At 48.0% G+C, this 17,887-nt stretch overlaps 1 protein-coding gene across 1 annotated transcript in view; it reads left to right on the plus strand.

The window, feature by feature from the left end:
* The first annotated feature begins 6,983 nt into the window (after positions 1-6,983).
* Positions 6,984-17,887, plus strand: part of LOC144807234 (uncharacterized) — a 135,143-nt gene continuing 124,239 nt past the window's right edge. The window contains exons 1-3 of the mRNA XM_078673090.1: positions 6,984-7,152; positions 13,192-13,304; positions 13,443-13,520. The gene's annotated coding sequence lies outside the window, so the exon portion shown is untranslated. The remainder of the gene's footprint in view (positions 7,153-13,191; positions 13,305-13,442; positions 13,521-17,887) is intronic.

Raw genomic sequence — 17,887 nt, forward strand, 5'->3', positions numbered from 1 at the left:
GGCTGAGATGCGGTTTCCCACAGTGGAAAAGGTTTTAACTGCGGTACAGATGGCAATTCTAAAGGAACGTGCTCTGTCACAGGGGAAGCGCATGCTAGTGGTAACACCCTGTCCTCATTTGGAGGCAGTCACTAAAGCCAGTGTACCAAATTCAAAGGCTTTGCACCCTCGGTGGATTCAGTGGGCTGCGTCATTGTCATCCTCGGATGTCATGTTTATTTTTGACGCTTCCTTACGGTCGCAGGAGTTCTTGCAGTATGAATTCGTTCACCCTGCTCCTCTGGCGATGCGACCTTTGGAGGACTTCCATTGCATCATTTACACTGATGGGTCGGCGCAGGTTGCGCATGGCTCTAAACATGCCTACGTTTCCGCTTGCGCCATTGTGGTCGGTGCTATGTTGAATGATGAGTTCCTTTCCAGGGAGGTACACACGTTGCCCCTGGGCGATTGCACCGCACAATTGGCAGAGCTTCGTGCTCTCTTACTTGCTTTGGAGTACGCAGATCCAAGTGTTACTACTCTAATTGTAAGTGATTCTTACTACTGTGTCCAGTCTTACAATGAAAACTTGTTCTTTTGGATTCAAAATGATTTTCATGATTCCAAGGGTAGCACAATAAAACATAAAATGATCTGGGTTCGAGTGGCAGAGCTTAAGGCTATGTTGCCACTCGTTTATGTGATTCATACTCTCGGTCATCAGCGCGTGGGAGTTCACGCTGTTGGCAACTCGCTTGCTGATGAGGCAGCGAAATCAGCAGTATCTACATTCTTAGTTGCAGCAGTTACTAGGTCGAAAACCAAGATTGATAGCGACATCTTGGCAGCGATTGCTGCCTCTGAGAAGGGAAGTAAACATCCTTCGGGATTCCCTTCGAAGTATAAATACCACTTAAGTCCCGAAAAGGTTCCTTTTGTGACAATTCCTGATGTTGGGGAACGGCTGATTCCCAACTCTGATCGCAGAACAGACTTGATTACAGCGGCTCATGAAGGTGTGGCGTCTGCGCATGCGGGCGTCTCAGCCACTGTAACGCAACTACAACAACGTTTCTGGTGGCGGGGACTGTACAAACAGACGCGTGATTATGTCCTTCTTTGTGACATATGCCAGCAGATTAAACCTTCAACTGCTACGCGTCCGCCTCAGACTCAGTTGTACATTTCTAATAAACCACTAGGCTGTGTTTATTTAGATCACTGCGGTCCATTTTCATCTGATACTGCGTATAAATACATCTTAGTAGCAGTTGACTCATGCACACGCTTTGTGTGGTTATGGCCACATCGCAGCGCTGATTCCCGGACTGTCATCAGAGATTTGCGTATCTTTATAGGGATTTTTGCCTGTGGTACCTTCCATTCGGATCAGGGTCCAGCTTTCGCCTCTAAGGCGTATAAGGATGCCATGACTTCGATGGGGGTCCAAGTCAAGTTTTCGTCACCCTACAGACCCGAGGGTAATAGTGTAGTTGAACGAATGAACCGTGATTTAAAGCAATCTTTGACAGCCCGAGTTATAGGCACTGGCAGAAACTGGCTGGCCCACCTCTATGGCGTGCAGCGTGCTCTTAATAATCTCCCTAGAAGGTCTCTGGGTGGGCGGACCCCATACGAAATGCTCTTTGGCATCAAGATGTTCGTCCCTGACCTTGACGGTCTAGACTCGGTGGTTCGCGCCACTTGCTTTGACGCAGATGAACATTGCAATGTTTTACAGAATCTACAAAAGACGAGAGACACTCTTGCAAAGGAACATTTGCCCTCCACATCGGATGATGCGTTGCAGATCCCGGTAGTTGGCTGGCTACCCCAAGTTGGAGAACTGGTTCGAGAGAAGATCGACAACAAGAAAGAGTTTGGTCCCTCCTATCGAGCTCCGGTCCCAGTGCTTGGAGTGAAGGGCACAAGAACAGTCATTTTACCACCACTTCCAGGTCGTAAGGAAAACAGGTTTATTTCTATTGACAATGTCAAGATACACAGAGTGGCCGATTCTTCTTAGCATGACACCGGCTGTTTCCTGTCCTTCCATTGTGAGAAATTCAATTATGCCCACTGCTTCTAATAATGAACCTGGGGTGGCCATCGACTTACCTGCTGTTTCCAGTCCATTATTGAATAATTTACCAGGAACTAACCTTGATGAGACAGACTATACATACCCCACTGATTTGTCCATGCCTGACCTGCAAGCTCGTTTAGCCACGGAATCCAGATTTTCATTTGACTCTGCTTCCCTTGCCTCGAAAAAACCCTCTAAAATTGCATTATATGCTAGCCTGTTTAAAAAACATTTTTTGATACCTCCTTGGATATACGTTTGGCTGGTCCTTTTTTCAGTTTACCTTTTTATGTCAATTGGTTTTGTGTTTTATTTTTTTCGGATTATGAATGGACACTATGTCGAGGAGAGAACTTGCATTACTCATTTAAATGGAACTTTGGCCCCACTTTCCTCTTCACATTCTACACACAGATTAAAAAGAGACTTGACTTTGGTTAACATCACAGCGTGGCCTGTTCTGGATGGAATCGCGTGGGATGCTGTTCGTTTTCAGATTCATGGTCCAACGGAAGTCGTTAATGTCCCTAATGTACTAAGAGTTAATATGGGGGATGTGGTGAAACAAAACATTCGTTCTGATGATTGGGATGTTAATGCTGTGGAAAGTTTGTTTTCAGATTTGAAATATTATGCTGCTTTTGATGCTGAGGATTTATATTTAGAATCTGCTAATTATGGTGAATTGTTCTGTTACCAACATTATGGCAATCACTTCTTACACAAGACATCTTCCCGAAGGGATGCGGTTAATTTTACTCAGTGGGAACATTGCCCAGCACCAACACAAGGGAGTTCAGAAACGTTTCTTAAAAAGTATACTTATTTCACTGACTTTAATCAGTCCAATCCCGAGTCCTTTTATTTTAAATTTCACAAACAGCCACTGTCCAAGGTTCGACTTACAAATACAAAATTGTTATATTCAAAGGCCTTCCTGGATCAATTAGTTACTGGAGGGTATGAGTTATGGAAGGATACCATAGACCTTAAATCAGTTTGGGGCTCAAAGGCCTGGCAGGTACAAGGCACTGAGGCTTTGCACCGTGCATGTCTCATCCCAAATCATATGTGGTTTTTAAATGAAACCATTTCCCAGACCACGTGCTTTGGATTGGCTACGTCTAAAAGGTTAAACACCCCGTCTTTCCCGGAGTTGGAGGAATATGAGAATTGGAGTAATTTTACTAAATTGTCCATTAGAGATGTACAGGCTCTGCTTCTGAATTCCTCCTTTGACATTTCCAGTATGACTCCCAAGGGTTGGCTGCTTTGGCACCGTAGTGCTGATTCTTGCCAAAAAAGATTTTTAAATATAACTGACGGGTTTAAGACTGTTAGATCTGATCCCCGTTTTGATTTGAGTCATACTGTCACCTCTTACTCTGTTGGCAAGTTGTGTCAAGCTTGGCTGAAACATTCAACTTTACCTGCGGTTAAGTATCACCTTTCCAAACTGAATGCAGACGTGGATTTGAATGATTTCATTAAGGGCCCAGCTAGTGGCAGGTCGAAAAGGTGGTTATATGGTGTTTACAATGAAATTTGGAAACTCTCACAGATTGAGGCTGCTTCACGCCTTAGGGCTATTGATCAGGCAAATCTTGAGAAAGTGCTTGCAGTGGTTGACAATAGCATTAACGTGCTTTCCTCTAGAATTTACACATTAGATAATATTGTGTCGTCTGTTGTTGATATTGTACATGATGAAGTATCTGTATTATACCATGGTCAAAATCAATTACGCTCAATCATGCAGTTTGCATGGACACTTCAGACTCTGAAAATGGGTAAAGTTCCCTGGGGATACATGAACGTTTCTTCTTTATTTGCACCGTTTAATTTGACAGACAAACAACGCTTGCTTTCAATGCGTGATGCTTCCTTTTCTATGCTACATATTGAAAGGTTAGAATCTTTACCTTTTTCTGTGGCAGAATCCACCGCTGCTACGTGGCTTATCCACGGTTTAATAACACTGCCTTTTGCCTTATATAAGTTTTCAAATTGTATGAAATATGTGCCAATAGGTCGTTTTGAACCCTTAGGTAGCGGTTTTCTTCATGAGGTCTGGTCACTCCCATACACATACAGATGTTTCAAGGATGACCAAGAGGTTTATCTAACAGGGGATGAGTGTACTGAGACGCCAGATCATTCTTTAATGTGCAGACACATACAGTTACACGGTTCATGTAACAAGGACCGCCCGAATATGGCTTGCGTTTTACAGGGCACGCCAGTTCCTGCTATCATCCCCACGTTTAAATTGTTAGAGAATGGTAGTTATTTAATGCTCAATAATGAAAACTGTTGTGGTTTAATTAGAGGTATAGCTTTCATAGTAACAGTTAGTGAGCGAGTTATTTGCTGCAGAAATGTTCTTTATCCTCCCACACGTGAACATAGGGAGTCTTCCATTTGGCCACAGATACCGACCTTGGGAGCAGAATTCAGCGGCATGGCTAGAATAAGAGCTCTATTGTCCCAGAAAGAGGTGGCCTTGAGCTCGGCCCGTGAAACTTTCGTGCTTCACATTGCTAACACCCGCACGGAGGTTCAGGCTCTTTTAAACACTGATTTGCCCTTGCATTTCGGAGCCATGGTCCGTTCTATCTTTAACGCATCCTCCACAACGGGCCTAGCACATTTTTTTAAAGTTGTTAGCGGTGGTCTCGTGACTTCCTTTGAGAAGATTTTTGGAGTCATCCCTGCTTTCTTCCATTCTATTTTTTCATCCTTATTTGGAGGGTTCCCGTTTTTACTTGCTTTAGCGGCTGGCGCTTTGGTGGTTTTCTGCCTTTTTAAATATGGATGCCCTTCCTGTGCAAGTCCACGCACAGCTACTACTGACGCGGTTTCGCAACCGCATGCTTGATTATTATGGCACACTGCCGTTGGCGACTCTAAGCACGGCTTTTGGATTATCTTTTCGGTTCTCCTATTTCACCTGTGTCCAGCCTGTATTTCGCTGCCTGACCTGTGATTTCCTTTGGGCCATTGATTTGTGTCTCTGCGGACCAATATCTGCTGACGTCGATTTTGATCAACTGATGAGTCCTATCATTGCTCACGAGTTGGTTTGTTCTGACGAAGGGATTATGGCCTTGGCGGTGGCACATGGACTAATGGGTCCCTGGGATGTGTTGTCGGCAGCGCAAAGTTTCTTGGAACGAAGTTTTCTTGAAAACCCACCGAGCTGTCCTCTGATGGTTATAGAGGATGCGGTGCTGGAAGATCACGTATGTTCCTTTCATCTTTTAAATTGGATGGCTGAACTGTTTTCGGATGAGGACAGTGACTTCCTCCTGGAGGCTGTTGCAGCTTACTTTTCATATACAGTCTTATCATAGACACTGCCTCAAATTGACATGCTGATTGATAGCATTTCCTTGATTTTATTGACTTTTGGTCAAGACATTTTATTTTTTGCTTGCCTATTGGCTTGAGCCACATTATACTTGTGGGCTATTTTTTAGCATTAGTTTTTATAATTGAATTTTTATTCATGCTCTTTTATAAATGGATTCTGCTCTCATGTGATGGCACTTCTGTTATCTTATTTAGTCCGTTCTCGGATCATGGGGGGGTGTTGTATAGCTCCTATATATCCTTATATCGTGTTAAGTTAGCATAGGTACATTTGAGATTTAAACGCCATTTTTCCTTTCTTGCAACTTCTGCACACGACCCTTAATTGTTGACTTAGCTTTCAACCTAGTGGTTTGCCGTGGTGTATGTGAGAATAATATGTTATTGCTCTGATATCAGTTTTGTTTAATAAACCATGTCTGCACGGAGAGTGCTGAAGTTTCAGGAGCAACACGATATGGAATTGTTATGAGGTCTGATCTCCACGCCTTCATAGTCATAACACAAGTGCAGCCTTTGCCAACTTGGGCTTGAGGCGGGATTGATATTGCTTTGCACGAGAATTGCTAACACACTTGATGCGGTGCACATGCAGAGAGAGCTGGTGTATGCTGATGTGATTCCTTCATGCTAGGACACTAAGGTATGGGCCCGCCCTAAAACAACCCAAAGAGACCTTCTTAGCTAATAATATAATATATGTGTCAGGGAGGGTGAGATATAAGTGTTGTTAACTCTTATTCATTACAGCATGTTAACATGCTGTCACCATTCGCTTTTTATGTCTTAGTAACTATGCTGATAATTTTGCTACTGATAATAAGTGTACTTGTATTATCTAAGATACTGCGCCTGAGAAGACGGCATTAGTAAATAAACATTTCAAATGCACATGTGTCTTCTTTACTCCATGTTCTGGTTTGTAATGATAATATAACGAAAGAGTGTTCATGAGTCCCACGTACCCTGAGGTACTGTAAGTTCATGTTCTGGTTTGTCTAAACATTGGGTGTTTGATATGTCCAATGAGACACTGTAGCTAGCTCGGTAAGGGGTGAGTTGGTTGCTAAGGTAAGTTTTGGGACATCCTAATTTGCCGAGGTTCCACTCCTCTGTGCACAGTTCTGTGTGAGTACAGAAACCCTGCAACAACACTACTCTCTACGCCGAGTTAGGACCTTGCACGGAGTACAGACTGAACTGCCCTGAACAGAGAACACTCAGTCTCACTGCGCCTGCGCAGAGGAGAGACATTATCCCCACATAGAGGAGCCGAACCGAGCTGTGCACTTCAATACCTCTCACCCTGTGCTGCGGCGCGAGGCGCCTCGTGCTAAACGGCGGGAGGCAGTTGTCTCTCATTCATTGGGCCCCCGCGCGGACGCTGTTCTTCTTGTGCTTCTTTGTGTCCCTGCGAGGCCCCCGTCCCCTCTGTACTGACACTGAGGTGTCAGCTGATGAGTCACAGGTGTGACCCTTCACTGCGCCTGTGCTGTGAACTAAATAACGAAATCTTTCTTGCAACAACTGCTGGAGTTCGATTGCCTTAACAGCGGGGCCTGTCCCCAGCGCATGCGCAGTTCATCTAAGGCTCCTTTAACCCGCGCTGTGAGAAGCAGTGTCTGTCCTTGGCGCATGCGCAGTTGTTCATCCAGAGGCCCATCTTTAAACTCGACCACAGCAGGGACCACAGGACCCACATGAAACCCCAGGTGAGGTCCAGAGATACACAGACTGTCTGCTGCTGGAGGGTCTCGAGCCTGCGGCCCGGGATTCATCTGTTGTTGTCGTTGTTGTTGTTGTCTGCATCGATTGATGATTATTATTGGCCCTCATTGGTGGAGTTGGATCTCTTTTCAAGGCCTCAGCAAACGGTGACATGTTTTTCACCTGAAAAGTCTGTGATGACAAGATCGACTTGAATTCCGTTTGTGTCTTTCACCAGAGTGAAGGGGGGCAGCCCCGTCAATCGAAAGTGAAAGAACGCACTCCCAGGCAGCACCGACTGCGCCTCATTGCACCTAGGCTGGGCCTGCACAGCATCATCTGATGAGGCTAAAACACCCCCAAATATGTCTCAACCTCACTAGGGCCTCAGTGACCAGGCAGCACCGACTGCGCCTCATTGCACCTGGGCCTGGGCCTGCACAGCATCTTCTGATGAGGATAAAACTCCCCCAAATATGACTCAACCTCACTAGGGCCTCAGTGACCAGGCAGCACCGACTGCGCCTCATTGCACCTGGGCCTGCACAGCATCATCTGATGAGGATAAAACTCCCCCAAATATGACTCAACCTCACTAGGGCCTCAGTGACCAGGCAGCGGTCAACCGAGGCCCACCAGGTAAACAAGCATTGGCAACGCACTCCCAGGCAGCACCGACTGCGCCTCATTGCACCTGGGCCTGGGCCTGCACAGCATCATCTGATGAGGATAAAACTCCCCCAAATATGACTCAACCTCACTAGGGCCTCAGTAACCAGGCAGCGGTCAGCCAATGCCCATCAGGTAAACAAGCATTGGCAACGCACTCCCAGGCAGCACCGACTGCGCCTCATTGCACCTGGGCCTGGGCCTGCACAGCATCATCTGATGAGGATAAAACTCCCCCAAATATGACTCAACCTCACTAGGGCCTCAGTGACCAGGCAGCGGTCAACCAAGGCCCACCAGGTAAACAAGCATTGGCAACGCACTCCCAGGCAGCACCGACTGCGCCTCATTGTACCTGGGCCTGGGCCTGCACAGCATCATCTGATGAGGCTAAAACACCCCCAAATATGTCTCAACCTCACTAGGGCCTCAGTGACCAGGCAGCACCGACTGCGCCTCATTGCACCTGGGCCTGGGCCTGCACAGCATCTTCTGATGAGGATAAAACTCCCCCAAATATGACTCAACCTCACTAGGGCCTCAGTGACCAGGCAGCACCGACTGCGCCTCATTGCACCTGGGCCTGCACAGCATCATCTGATGAGGATAAAACTCCCCCAAATATGACTCAACCTCACTAGGGCCTCAGTGACCAGGCAGCGGTCAACCGAGGCCCACCAGGTAAACAAGCATTGGCAACGCACTCCCAGGCAGCACCGACTGCGCCTCATTGCACCTGGGCCTGGGCCTGCACAGCATCATCTGATGAGGATAAAACTCCCCCAAATATGACTCAACCTCACTAGGGCCTCAGTAACCAGGCAGCGGTCAGCCAATGCCCATCAGGTAAACAAGCATTGGCAACGCACTCCCAGGCAGCACCGACTGCGCCTCATTGCACCTGGGCCTGGGCCTGCACAGCATCATCTGATGAGGATAAAACTCCCCCAAATATGACTCAACCTCACTAGGGCCTCAGTGACCAGGCAGCGGTCAACCAAGGCCCACCAGGTAAACAAGCATTGGCAACGCACTCCCAGGCAGCACCGACTGCGCCTCATTGTACCTAGGCCTGCACAGCATCATCTGATGAGGCTAAAACTCCCCAAATATGTCTCAACCTCACTAGGGCCTCAGTGACCAGGCAGCGGTCAACCAAGGCCCACCAGGTAAACAAGCATTGGCAACGCACTCCCAGGCAGCACCGACTGCGCCTCATTGCACCTGGGCCTGGGCCTGCACAGCATCATCTGATGAGGATAAAACTCCCCCAAATATGACTCAACCTCACTAGGGCCTCAGTGACCAGGCAGCGGTCAACCAAGGCCCACCAGGTAAACAAGCATTGGCAACGCACTCCCAGGCAGCACCGACTGCGCCTCATTGCACCTGGGCCTGGGCCTGCACAGCATCATCTGATGAGGATAAAACTCCCCCAAATATGACTCAACCTCACTAGGGCCTCAGTGACCAGGCAGCAGTCAACCAAGGCCCACCAGGTAAACAAGCATTGGCAACGCACTCCCAGGCAGCACCGACTGCGCCTCATTGCACCTGGGCCTGGGCCTGCACAGCATCATCTGATGAGGATAAAACTCCCCCAAATATGACTCAACCTCACTAGGGCCTCAGTGACCAGGCAGCGGTCAACCAAGGCCCACCAGGTAAACAAGCATTGGCAACGCACTCCCAGGCAGCACCGACTGCGCCTCATTGCACCTGGGCCTGGGACTGCACAGCATCATCTGATGAGGATAAAACTCCCCCAAATATGTCTCAACCTCACTAGGGCCTCAGTAACCAGGCAGCAGTCAGCCGATGCCCATCAGGTAAACAAGCAGTGGCATAGCCAATAGGTCTTGCTTTTGGGACCTTATTAGTATTTAGTTATGCAGCACAATATCCTGGGGCAACAACATCAACTGTTGCATGGCTAAACACTTATAAGGTCCCAAAGGCGCAACCTATTGGCTATGCCAATACTTGATTTCATTGGTTCCTGTTTGTGCCTTTTAGAGATGCAAGCTTCTGTTTCGTCCTCGAGTCTAACTACTTCCGCCTTTTGTTGATCTAGGTCATGAGTACTCACAAACATTTTCCCGGGGGGCCGCAACGTTTGGTCTATGGTGTGACTGAGGGCCGCACTGATGCCAGCGGGGTGTAAAGTCTGGGTAGGAAAAAAAAGCATGTATATCTAGTGGCTGCCTTTAAGAATGAAGGTGTTCCTAAAGTTAAAGGCCTAGTTACCTCCTTTTCCTAACTGCAATTAACCTTTAAATAAGTGTTTGCTGTATATGTACGTTTCTTTTTCATGTTAGTTCTGAGCTCCACTCGCCACCATTGGATCCCCAGGATGTCGGGATTACGTTGCATTTTTGATTATCTTGATTTATCGGTTCAGATACCTCATTAAGGTGCTGTTTTTTTCTCCCTATTCTTCGCAAGTGTCTTTTATCCAGCACTGGTCATCCTTTATGCACTAATCCAGATTATCGCTATTTTCTCATCATACATCCTTCTGGTTGTTTATATTGTCGAGTCTCAACCTTCAAGGGAATCAGACACTTTTGATAAGGATACCCTGTCATTTCCCCAGGATTTGGTCCAATTTATCATTTGTCACTTTCTTTACTTTTCATCAGTTTTTGGAGCATCTATGATTAATGGTCGGTTTGTCATACTTGGTTATCAGACTTTTGCGTCTTATCTTGGTCTGTGTGTTGCAATAGACGGTTACCTGATGAAGGCCTAGAAGCCGAAATGCGCATAGTTCTTATCTACGGCTTTGCCTCCATCGTTCTCTTGTCTACATGCCCTGTCTATGTTTGTTATGTTTTTTAGGAGCTTTTATGATGTTGTTTTGTAAATAGTTTATCGCTCCTCTACAGTCAAGGAATAATATGTATGAATTTCATCAAAGATATTTTCGTACAAAATCAATATTTGATTAATAAAATGTATAAATATTTTCTACCCATGTGGTAACTAGTTTTTTCTACGTGGGTTCTCTTTCTCTCTTTTTTCTCTATTTTCTTTATTTCATTTTGGTTAGTCACCTAGCTTTCTTACTTTTCTTACTCTTATTTTCATGTTATATTTTGCTGTTGTTCCACTTTGCTATAGACCTTTTCCAAATTGTTGTATTACCCTATGTATAGCAAGTGCATCATTATATAGGGGTCCCCTATTTCCAAAACCAGTTCTGAGTCAAGTAAACGGCAGCCCAGTGCTGCTGCTGCCCGGGGGTCCGCATGTAAAGACCTGGAGGGGCTTATGCGGCCCCCGCGCCGTACTTTGAGTATCACTGATCTAGATCCTCCCTGGCAACCGCCCCAGCTACATGTGTATTTCCATGTTCTTCAAAAAGGGGTCGGGCTGAGCCGGGGCCGCTGTATCTCCTTTGCTCTTGGGGGTCCCATGGGAGTAAAAGCTGCTCATTCTGCTAATCCTTCCCTATCTCTCCAGAAGTGTCAGAGCAGACAGGCTCGCTGAGTCATTCTTGGTTACTGAGTGAGTCTGTTACATTTTTGCAACATTTATTCAGCGAGTCTGTTTATTCCTCAAATATGGTGACAAGAGGCTCAGATCAGACTCTTCCTGTTTCTCTTGCTAAGCCATAGCGCGTCCATTCGGGGGAGTGGGAGTGGTAGAGCTGGGGCTGCCCTTCCAGATGCTCACACCCTGCACAGCTCAAGAAGCTGCCATGGCTTAACAAAAGAAACAGAAAGAATCAGAGAAACTGACACAGGTCAGACACACGGTACCAGAGAGTACTAACTGAGAACGTGCTTGTTTGCCCAGTCTTTTTAAGCCAGACTATTTTGATTGATTGAATGTATCACTTTTAAAATTACTCTGAAGGCTTCTAAGACAATCGCATTTTAAATGTAAGCTTTTTGAAACAAATGAAACAAATCCTTGGTGCAACAGCATCAATTTATGCATGGCTAAACACTTATAAGGTCCCAAAGGCGCGACCTATTGGTTATGCCAATGCTTGTTTCAAATGACCCTAAGCTAGAAGTAGGGACCCATATACCAATGCCATGGTCGGATCATTATTTCATCCCGTTTACACTGGAAAATCCACAGGCTCGACACACCAGTCACAAAGTAACCGGGATTAAGAATAAATGGCCAAAATCCCTACCTGACAACGTAAGGATTGAATTAGAGGACCAAGCCTGACAGATGACGTAGAAGAGGCCAACAAGATTTGGGTTGAGTGGCCCAACAAATTTGCAGCCCAACACCCACAGAAAACCAGAGAAAGTGAGCTTGAAGTTAGGATTAAAGCCTCATGGTTCAATAAGCAATTAATTCTGACAAAAAAATCATGTAAAAGAATGGAAAGGGTGTGGAGAAAAAACTATGATCCCTCCATCAAAAGTCAATATAAGGCAGCTATTAGACAATATCATAGGGAGATGATCCAAGCACAGACCAAATTCTAAGAAGAAAAAATTAATATGGCACACAGCGCACATATGGGTATTCGTCCCCAACATAGCACAATCAGCAGAGTTCAGCAGTGTGCGGCGTGCAGCAGTGTGTGGCGTGCAGCAGTGTGTGGCGTGCAGCAGTGTGTGGCGTGCAGCAGTGTGTGGCATGCAGCAGTGTGTGGCATGCAGCAGTGTGAGTAATGCAGCAGTGTGCAGCGTGCAGCAGTGTGAGGTGTGAAGCAGTGTTAGGCGTGCAACAGTGTGAGTTGTGCGGTAGTGTGCAGCATGCAGCAGGGTGAGGGGGTGTGAGGGTGGGTGCAGGTGGGTGAGAGTGTGGTTGAGGGTGAAAGGGTGTGTGAGGGTGAGAGAGAGGGTGTTTGAGGGTGGGGGAGTGTGAAGGTGAGGGTGTGTGTGAGGGTGAGGGGGTGTGAGGAGTGTGAAGGGGTGAGGGTGTGTGTGAGGGTGAGGGGGTGTGAGAGTGAGGGGTGTGAAGGGGTGAGAGGGTTGTGAGGGTGGGTGTGTGAGGGGGTGAGTGTGTGAGGGTGTGAGTGTGAGGGTGTGAGGGGGTGAGGGTGAGTGAGGCTGAGAGGGTTGTGAGGGTGAGGAGGGTGAGGGTGTGAGGGTGAGTGAGGGTGAGTGAGTGAGGGTGTGAGGGTGAGGGGGTGTGGGTTGTGAGAGGGTGAGGGTGTGAGGGTGAGGGATACCAGCGCTATACGTAAATTAGTTTCTCAGATATTGGTTCTCTGAACATGCATGCGAGGAGAATCACGTCACGTGCATAGTGCTAACTGAACGGGGCCGTTTTTTAAATATTAGTTTTCCCGACATAATATGTAAGGAGAATCTCTTTTTTCGTGCACTGTGAGATGCAAACGGCATAGTTAATACTAGAAGATGTTTTCTCAATGATGGCTCATTCATTTTGCTTCACAGAACGAACTGAAGAGATAGTGACTTCCACTAAACTTGTCTGGAGCCTGAAACGGCCAACTAGCAAGCAAGGATCTGAATTGTTGATACTGCGCAGAAACGTCTAAGCTGACAAGGTATAGCAACTTGCTATTTGGTGTTTTGGGTCATATATACTGGACATAGGATGGTGAATATCTAAGCCATGCTACTAATGATTAAGTAAAAAGATGATGGTTGTGGTCGTAACAGAGACTGCTTCTTTTCTGCTCCAGGATTTCTGTGTTTGAATTGTGTTTTGGTGGACTATCCATCGTCTTGCAAGGCACGTGGAATAAAGGTTTCCACTTCAGGTAAATAAAAAATCATTGGAATTTATGGTTGATGTGTTTTAAACTTCACCAAGTCACTGGTGTTGAGTTTCAACAAAAATACAGGTCTAATATATGACTTGTGGAGTTGGTTTTTGTGCCGAACTGGCTTTTCTCCCTGGCTGTGACCCAGATAGTTAGTTGTGATCCCCTAATTTGTTGTGCAACGAAATGGGTAAAGATATTCATTTAATGGTTGTTGTTCTATGTTTTTTTTCCTAACCTCACAAAGACTGATTAGATGTGCTTTTTGTTGGAATGGGTCATTTGGGTCCTAATACTCCCTGTTTTTGTTCATCACTTCACAAGAGTCTTGGTTTTTCGTTTTGGTTTCTTGTGTGGGTGTTCTCATGGCCGTTGCTGTCATGTGTTGTGCACCATCAGAAGCACTGTTTCTTTTCTGGCTCAAGAACATTTCCACTATTGCACTTATGGTGAAGGCTTCATGATCTCATGTGAGATAGGTATTTATGATCATTGATCTGTTGTTTTTAACAGCCCTGATGAAGACCTTTGGGGTGAAGCACGTTGGCTGTGTGGATCAAGAATGAAAGAAGGGGGGGCGTGGCCGACAGCCGGCAGGAATGGTCGCTTGCCAGCGCGACTCCCGACCCTCGCCCGACGATCCACCTCATAGATCCGTTTGCAGACTGGGGACCCCTCTACAATAGGGGAGTACCCCGTCCGGAACCTGACTGTGCTCGATTGTGCGAGGTGTTGGCCCTGTCGAGACTCCACGGATGCAGGTGGAGCCCGATTTCGAGAGGTCCCCCGGGGTCCACAAGATGGCGGCTACGTCGGAGCCCTGACCGGCCTCCTGAGCGATCTCGGCTGGATGTGGAGAGACCTGGCCTGGAGCCTAAACCCGTCTCGCCTCCCCGCCGCCCACCGGGCCGGCTCTCTGCCCTGCCGTGCTGAGACGGGCCCCCTGAGAGACTGTAAAGGATATCCCTGACGTGAGGAGGAAGTGCAGTGGATATCGCTTTCGTGCCGGGGCGCCAATTTCGCGACGCCCCGGCTTTGAGGTCCGCCATCAGTGAAGCTCCGGTTGGCACCTAGCTCTCCAGACCTCCTCTCCGCCCGGCCGGGACGAGATCGACCCCTAGTGAGTGCCTTTTCAGCTGTACTGGGCCTAATTGGAGGAGGTGCCGTGGAGATTGCTTGCGTGTCGGGGCGCCACCCAAGTGACGCCGCGGCTTTGGGGCCCATCGTCTTTGGAGCTCAGGTGAGCCCTCCTTTTGCCCCGTGGAGACCTGAGGCCCCCCCCCCCGCTTGCAGTCTGTGGGTTGGGCTTGAATTGGAGTTGCGAGGGGAGTGCCCCGGGGGCCCTGGAGCGTTCTTGTCCTCACCGACCCTGCGTTGGGCCTCCTCTGAGGAGCTGTCTCCGGAGTTGTGATGTCCACTGGAGACCAGGACTGCATTTGATCCGGTGTGGGGAGAATTGGATACTTACCTACTGTACACGCCGCAATTTTTCTATTCTTTGACCCTGCTCGGCTGCGGGGGTGGCCCTCCTGGTGTTGTGTTGCGTCCCTCAGTGCCCTGGCAGTCGGCGTCTCCATTCTGCGCCTGGGTGGTGGCCCTCCCATCCTGACCCACTGTTACACTGCGGCTCCACAGAGACCTGTTGCTCTTCCACGCAGGTGGGCTTGAACTCTTTTGGGGCCGCCCCGTGTGCCCCGTGGATCTTCCTGAGTTGACTCGCACTCTGCGTTGGGAACCCTTAGACTCTGAGGCGGCCTGTGCCTGTGAACACCCGCGTGGTGTGCCTTGCTGGTGCCGCGGCGAGTGGCTCCAGCGGTGCTGTGGAGTGGACTTCTGATTGGATCCGACGCCGTGGGTGAGTGCTGGTCTCCATCCTCTACCTTGGTTCCGCCTCGCCCCGACTGCTTTGGGTTTCCGCCGGGTTAGTAGGATGGTGTCCGGCAAGGGGTCAAGACCCCCAAATCAGAGACAGATTACCAAGAACTCTTGGGGCACCAGGGGGGAGAACAGGGAGACTGCCCCCCCCCCTGGAGATCCGAAGCCTGTGTCCCCCTCGCAGGGGGCAAAGACGCTCACCCTGGAGGATGTAATGGAGGCCATCGCTGGGGTCCGCTCCTCTCTTGAGACCCGAATTGACTCCGTGAATATTGAGGTGACTCTCCTGCGTGCTGACTTACGTAAAATGGACACTGAAGTTAAGGACGTGGAGGTCAAGACGGCGGCCCTGATTGATGATACATCAACGCTTCAGCAGCAAGTCGCCCAGCTTCAGAAACAACAAAAGCAGGTGAGCGAACCGCTGGAAGACTATGAAGGGAGGGCGAGACGGAACAACATCCGTATCCTAGGTGTTCCGGAGAGACTGGAGGAGCCCTCAGCCGACCTATTTGTGGAATCCCTGGTTACGAAGCACCTTAAACCGAAGCAGCTCTCGAGTTACTTCTCCATTGAGAGGGCGCACAGGGTCCCGGGCGGTAAACCCAAGCTGGGGGCCCTCCCCCGCCCTATCATCGCGAGGGTCTTCAACTTTAGAGACCGAGACGCTATACTTCAGGCTGCAAGATCCGACCCGCCTCTTCTTTTAGAAAACACTCGCATCTCCATGTTCCCGGATTTCACGGTAAAAGTGCAGGCAAGGCGTCGTAGCTTCCTGGAGGTCAAAAGGGCGTTGCGAGACAAGGCCATCAAATACTCCATGCTCTTCCCCGCGAAACTACGCGTCGAGATGGATGGGAAAACATGGTTCTTTCTCTCGCCGGAGGAGGTGTGGGACTGGCTGGAGGGCTGGCATAGGGTCGGAGGCTCTCCGCAGAACCGCTCTACGCTAGATGAATCCGCACGAGAAGACCATATGCCAGAGAGTCAGGAACTCTTCACAGGTACTCTGGATGGAGTGGAGTGACATCCCCCTGCTGAGGCGGACCGTCTCAATATAAGCTGTGGTCTCTGATACACGACTCCTTGGCGATTGCAGCGGCTGCCCGAGGCAACTGATTTCCTCCTGTCGTATTGACTTCTGTTTCTGGGTCCTGTTTCCTTCGGCTGAGATCGGGCCGCACCAGCTGACTGACAAGTAACTTTTCTATTATGTGAATGTTGCATAAGTTTTCTGTTACGATCTTACAAGTGTACTATGGTATACAACCGTTACAACGCAACTATTACAACGGACTACTTTTACAACGCAACTTTTACAACGCAGGATCCATTACAACGAACTACCATTACAACGCATGTTTTTACATCGCAGATGCCTTCACAACGCATGCCATTACAACGTAAGTATTGGTAAGTATATCATTTTATTAAAAATGTTATAGGTTTGGGTTTTTGGGTAAAGGGGTATTTTTAGGGTAAAGGGCTAGGTTTGGGTTTTTGGGTACAGGGGTATTTTTTAGGGTTCAGGTATAGGTTTGGGTTTGGGGTACAGGGGTATTTTTAGGGTTCAGGGCTAGGTTTGGGTTTTTGGGTACAGGGGTATTTTTAGGGTTCAGGGCTAGGTTTGGGGTACAGGGGTATTTTTAGGGTTCAGGGCTAGGTTTGGGTTTTTGGGTACAGGGGTATTTTAGGGTTCAGGGCTAGGTTTGGGGTTTGGGGTACAGGGGTATTTTTAGGGTTCAGGGCTAGGTTTGGGTTTTTAGGTACAGGGGTATTTTAGGGTTCAGGGCTAGGTTTGGGCTTTTGGGTACAGGGGTATTTTTAGGGTTTAGGGATAGGTTTGGGTTTTGGGGTACAGGGGTATTTTTAGGGTTCAGGGCTAGGTTTGGGTTTTGGGGTACAGGGGTACAGGGTAAAAATAAAGTAAAATTAAAATTAAATTAAATTATATTAATTTTAATTAATTACATTTTTAAAAAGATTATATACTTACCAATACTTACGTTGTAATGGCATGCGTTGTAAAGGCATCTGCGATGTAAAAACATGCGTTGTAATGGTAGTTCGTTGTAATGGATCCTGCGTTGTAAAAATTGCGTTGTAAAGGTAGGCGTTGTAAAAGTATGCGTTGTAACGTCATACATCCGTGTACTATATCTATAATGTTTCATTGCGTCGGGCAAGTTGCACTGGCGGCTCACCCAGTACCCCAATTACGACTGGGAGGGCGACAGGCACTCTGCCTATTTGGGGTGTGGATAGTTCTGAATCCGCGGGCAGGGAAGCAGGGTGGGGGGAAGGGGTGTGGGGTGGGGGGGTTTGGCAATGTTTTGTTGCTAGTATGTTGTTCGCTTTTGTCCTTAGCAGAGTTTCCTTTGCTCATCTAGTCTCATTCGTCTATCCCTGTGTCTTCAGCAGAGTTGTCTTTAGTCTTTCTTTTTTGGTTGTCCAAGAGTCCATGTTGCATGGCCTGATGCCCGGTCTGT

The sequence above is a fragment of the Lissotriton helveticus genome, chromosome 1_2 (assembly GCF_964261635.1).
Source record: "Lissotriton helveticus chromosome 1_2, aLisHel1.1, whole genome shotgun sequence".
Classification (NCBI taxonomy): Eukaryota; Metazoa; Chordata; class Amphibia; order Caudata; family Salamandridae; genus Lissotriton; species Lissotriton helveticus.